Genomic DNA, 6,000 nt, shown 5'->3' on the forward strand with positions numbered 1-6,000 from the left:
TCCAGACAGTGTGCCTCCAGCTGTTGCAAAACTCCAATACCAGGCAAGCCTGGGCAATGTGCCTCCAGTTGTTGCAAAACTATAACTCAAGGCATGCCCGGACAGTCTTGTGTTTTTTAAATAGTGTGTCTCCAGCTGTTGCAAAACTCCAATACCAAGCGAGTCCAGACAGTGTGCCTCCAGCTGTTACAAAACTCCAATACCAGGCAAGCCTGGGCAGTGTGCCTCCAGCTGTGGCAAAACTACAACTCCAAGCATGCCCGGACAGCCTTGTGTTTTTCAAACAGTGTGTCTCCAGCTGTTGCAAAACTCCAACACCAGGAAAGCCCGGACAGTGTGTCTTCAGCTGTTTCAAAATTACAACTACAAGCATGCCCGGACAGCCTTGTGTTTTTTAAACAGTGTGTCTCCAGCTGTTGCAAAACTCCAACACCAAGCGAGTCCGGACAGTGTGCCTCCAGCTGTTGCAAAACTACAACTCCAAGCATGCCCGGACAGCCTTGGGTTTTTCAAACAGTGTGTCTCCAGCCTTTGGCTGTCCAGGCATGCTGGGAGTTCTAGTTTTGCAACAGCTGGAGACACACTGTTTGGAAAACTCTGAACGAGGGATTTTTAGTAAGTCTGGGCCATATGATGTGTAGATATATGATAGAAAGGAATACTATAATTATCTAGTCCTCTTCCTCTATCAATCTAATCTTTTCATCTGATCTCTTTGTCTAATAGAATGTATTAAATATTATGTAATTGTCAAAAGAACAATATAACTTCATAATAAGTGATTTCCTAAATCATTTTATTATAGGAAACATAAGATTGCAATGAACCTTTTTATATAGTATAGCTGTATCACAAAGCTGGTAGTTGTTGTGGTCCGGAGTGCAGGGGGTTGCCTATCAATAAATGTCACATTTGCCCAGTGCAGAAACTTTCCCTCAGTGACAGGAGGAAGGGGGTGATGGGGAGCAGCCATTCATTATGCAGCAGCAGCATTAGGCAGGAGCATTTCAGTGCTGGCGGCCAGTGAAGGGAAATATTCAACAGCAGCCCCCATTGTTCCCATCCAGGGCACTTCCCAACCTCTCAGGCTTCTGCTGCACATCCCTAAATTTGTTTGCTGATGATGCTAATGCCATCTGGCATGGATACTTCTTGTGCACATACACATATCCTGCTGACACTGGCCCTATATAATTGTATGAAATGTGCAATAAAATGCAGGAAGAATAAGGATCTTTCTACACTTTGAGGACTGAGATTGGAAAGGATCCCATAACTGGCCCCCTCCTCAGCCATCACTGTAGTCTAAAGAGACGTATACATACAACATATAAATATATATATATATATATATATATATATATATATATATATATATACCTATAAACCTAAACGTCCTCATTCAACTTGGAATTTTATTCTCATCATTCTGCAACTTTTGTCCTAATTATATAATACATTGTCCCCAAGGAGCCTCTGATCAGTTTACACTGTCCAAGAATTAAAGAGTCTTAGTAAGTCTGGGACATTACCAGGGGTCAAGTCCCGGGAAAAAAAAGTGTGGGAACTCAACCTAGATTTCCACCAAAGGGCTGGTACTGCATGACTCCTACTAATGGGAATGGTGTTCCTGCTGTAAGAAAAAGTGCAGGAACTCCGTTCCCATGAGTTCCTGCAAGACTTGAGCCCTGGACATTACCTTCATGTGTAGATATATTATAAATAGTAATGCTTTAACTATCTATACCTCTTTCTCTATCAATCCAATCTATTCATCTGATATCTTTATGGAACACATTCAATCTTACATAATTGGAATAGACCCCACAACTCGCCCCCTCCTAAGCTGTCACTGTAGTCTAAAGAGACCAAATAGAAAAGATATTCCTACGGCACTGCGAGTAATTGGAACACCGGTCTCTGGTGTGATGATGGTGGTGCTCAGGTATCCAAAAAGATGCAAGGTACATTTGTATGAAGAAAAGAAAAACCGGCCACTCACCATATTCGTCTTCTTGCTTTATTGCATAAAATACTCACATAAGAACATAGGGGAGAGGGAAGGAGCGGGGGAGGGGTACAAGCGACAACAAGCTCTGTTTCGCACTAAATGAAGTGCTTCTTCTGGCTGGAAGAAGCACTTTATTTAGTGCGAAACAGAGCTTGTTGCCGCTTGTACCCCCCGCTTCTTCCCTCTCCCCTATGTTCTTATGTGAGTATTTTATGCAATAAATCAAGAAGACGAATATGGTGAGTGGCCGGTTTTTCTTTTCTTCATACAAATGTAGTCTAAAGAGACTTATCCATACAACCTAGAGGCAATCCCACCTGTATCCCTGGTTGTGTGTGCCTATTTCAGCGTTGCTGTGTTTTTTCTGTATACCGTATTTTTCGTCCTATAGGACGCACCGGCGTATAAGACGGACCCAATTTTTAGGGGCAAAATCTAAAAAAATTAAGATTTTTAACCCAAAAGTGGTCTTCAACCTGCGGACCTCCAGATGTTGCAAAACTACAACTCCCAGCATGCCCGGACAGCCGTTGGCTGTCCGGGCATGCTGAGAGTTGTAGTTTTGCAACATCTGGAGGTCCGCAGATTGAAGACCACTGCAGGAGGAGGTAATACTCACGTGTCCCCGCCGCTCTGGACCCGTCACCGCTGCCCTGGATGTCGCTCCATCGCTGTCGCCGTGTCCCCGTCGCTCTGGAACGTCTCTGCTGCCGGCCGGGTATCCTCGCTCTCCGTCGCCGCCATCACGTCGTTACGCACGCCGGCGCACGTACGCGACGACGTGATGACGAGGAAGGAGAGCGCCGGCCATACAGGGGATCCCTGAACGGAGAAGACACCGAGGAGGCAGGTAAGGTCCCCCCCCGGTGTCCTGTAAGCACTATCCCGGCTATTCAGGCGGTCCCGAACAGCCCGACTGAACAGCCGGGTTAGTGTCACTTTCCCTTCAGACGCGGCGGTCAGCTTTGATCGCCGCGTCTGAAGGGTTAATACAGGGCATCACTGCGATCGGTGATGTCCTGTATTAGCCGCGGGTCCCGGCCGTTGATGGCCGCAGGGACCGCCGCGATAGGGGTGTATTCGCCGTATAAGACGCACCGACTTTCCCCCCCCAGTTTTGGGGAAGAAAAAGTGCGTCTTATACGGCGAAAAATACGGTAGACACAATTTGGAATTGTGTTTGTGTCATTCTGCAACTTGCAGATCTGCAGCAGCAGGACAGCCCTAAGTACATTATACAGCGTCCCCAAGGAGCCCTCGGTCAGGTTCCAGTGCTATTAAACAACAAGTCTAATGAATGATTAACACTGTCATGTCATGGTAAAGATCCAGCAAGCTGCAGAGCTGATAACACAATGACACATAATCCCTTCTCTGGCCCAAGGCAATCTCACAACCTGTTCAGCTGGCCTCGTGGCTCTTTTTTTCTTTAACATATAAAGTTTATTTGGACAAATTGTAGCCCTAACCCATTCAAAGCAATACACTTTTAATAAGAGATCATTAAAATGGCTATTTCAAATATAGTCAATTATATGCATGACTTCTTCCTAACAGTGGCTGCTATTCTTAGGGCTGTTCGCTTACTACTTAACTATAGCCTGCTGTGGAAAACCTGATTATAATAAAGCCATACTTTACTATGGATTTTATGGGTTTAATGAATGCTTTGTACTTTGGGGCACAGATCTTGATTGGTCTTGTGCTGCTATCCTCTGAGTGTAGGAATGTACCAAGGACATTCTCAAATTATACAACGAAGAATATAATGGCACATCATGACAAATATGAGGGAGGGTTATTTAAAGAGTACCTCAGATCCCACAAAAATCAATAAATATGTTACTCAGTACATAATCCTGACTATGTATGTGTAATTTCTATGCTTCTATCACTTCTATTTATTATAAAAATCCCTCTTTTCATTAGGTCACAGTGTGAGAAATCCTCTCAGGGGAAAGGGGCTTGTCCCTCCCTTGTGGTGGGAGGGGATTTGTGTGTCTGCTCATGCAGCCTTGTCCATGCATCATCTTTTGTCCATGACTCATGGACAATCCTGATGCTGCTGCAGGACTGGTTAGTGTCCCAGTAGGTATGGTGGGATTTTCAGGAGCTGTTTTCTTTAATAAATATTCAAAACATTTTAAACTACCATATTACAAAAGGTCTTTAATTTTCATCTGTAACAACATATAAAAACTTTTTTGATCTGACAGTGCCCATTTTAGAACTAGTAGACCAAGAATCTCTACCTATGTGCTAATATATTTAACTAGTATCTAAAAATGAATACCTGAGCTCCAAGCCTTGGTATAGTTTTCTAATCTGGATTTCATCAATATTTTAAATTGTAAATTTATTACATGATATATTTTACAGATTTTGAAGAAGAACCCATCCCTGGCTGTAATCTACATCCTGTTCTGTGACTAGATGACAAGGGGATCTGTTACCTGATGACCACCCAAGGGTCACCTTCCTCTCCAACTTCCGGAGCCCTCCGCAGGCACTACGTTTACTGGACAATGCTCACAATGTTTGCTGACAATTTTCATAGCACAGAGTACACATTGCTCTGTTATTTAATACAAAAAAGATCAATATCATCAAATCTACCAAAGCATTTTTTATTGAAACACAGAATAAATGGTTAGATTGCAAAGAACAAATTAAACCAGGCTGATAAATTTAACATAAATATAGAAATGTGAAATGTTTCCTATAAAATCACAGGCACAGTTCATGTGTAGTGTAAAGAGGCAGCAATGCTATAAAACATACATAGGTATTACACACTCCTAGAATGTACAAATTATCACCAGAAACCTCTCATTTCTTAAAGAAAGGTTAAGTCTTTTTCTTAGGTTTTGACCCCTTTTGTGTATCCCCCTGTCACTGCTGATGGGTATTACTAATATGTAGTGAATGCTAGCACCTTTGTATTCTGCTCCCTGCTTTGGATTACTTTCCGTATAATTACCTAGGACCCCATGCTAGGAGAACGTGCAGCTATAGGTTGTGGCAATTTGGGGGCCCCAGTGGCTGCACTATACTTAAGGCAAGTTCGCACGCTGATCAGGTAACAGCAGAACAACAGGCCTATTGGAGTGGGGTGGTTATCTCTGCTCTCTGCAGATCACAGCCTTGGCACTCCCGGCTTGTCATTGTGTCCTCTCACAGAAATGACATCTTTTTACACTCACAGGATCAGGCCACGACTAAGGTTTCATGTGCCAAAGCAGGTAATATTATACACAGTTTATTTGAGATAGAATATATATATATATATATATATATATATATATATATATATATATATATATACATATACAGTGGGGCAAAAAAGTATTTAGTCAGCCACCAATTGTGCAAGTTCTCCCACTTTAAAAGATGAGAGAGGCCTGTAATTTTCATCATAGGTATACCTCAACTATGAGAGACATAATGAGAAAAAAAATCCATAAAATCCCATTGTCTGATTTAAAAAACATTTATTTGCAAATTATGGTGGAAAATAAGTATTTAGTCACCTACAAACAAGCAAGATGTCTGGCTCTCACTGACCTGTAACTTCTTCTTTAAGAGTCTTCTGTGTCCTCCACTCGTTACCTGTATTAATGGCACCTGTTTGAGCGTATAAAACAGTCACACTACAAACTCCACTATGGCCAAGACCAAAGATCTGTCGGAGGACACCAGAAACAAAATTGTAGGCCTGCACCAGGCAGGGAAGACTGAATCTGCAATAGGCAAGCAGCTTGGTGTGAAGAAATCAACTGTGGGAGCAATTATTAGAAAATGGAAGACATACAAGACCACTGATAATCTCCCTCGATCTGGGGCTCCACACAAGATTTCACCCCATTATGTCAAAATGATCACAAGAACGGTGAGCAATAATCCCAGAACCACACAGGGGGACCTAGTGAATGAACTACAGAGATCTGGGACCAAAGTAACCATCAGTAACACACTACGCCGCCAGGGAC

At 42.8% G+C, this 6,000-nt stretch overlaps 1 long non-coding RNA gene across 2 annotated transcripts in view; it reads left to right on the forward strand.

The window, feature by feature from the left end:
- Positions 1 to 5,315, forward strand: part of LOC130361792 (uncharacterized) — a 111,497-nt gene extending 106,182 nt beyond the window's left edge. For both annotated transcript variants that reach the window (XR_008891154.1, XR_008891155.1), the window contains one exon: positions 4,391 to 5,315. This is a non-coding gene — a long non-coding RNA (uncharacterized LOC130361792). The remainder of the gene's footprint in view (positions 1 to 4,390) is intronic.
- The last annotated feature ends 685 nt before the right edge of the window (positions 5,316 to 6,000 follow it).

Source organism: Hyla sarda, chromosome 3 (genome assembly GCF_029499605.1).
Source record: "Hyla sarda isolate aHylSar1 chromosome 3, aHylSar1.hap1, whole genome shotgun sequence".
NCBI classification, from domain to species: domain Eukaryota; kingdom Metazoa; phylum Chordata; class Amphibia; order Anura; family Hylidae; genus Hyla; species Hyla sarda.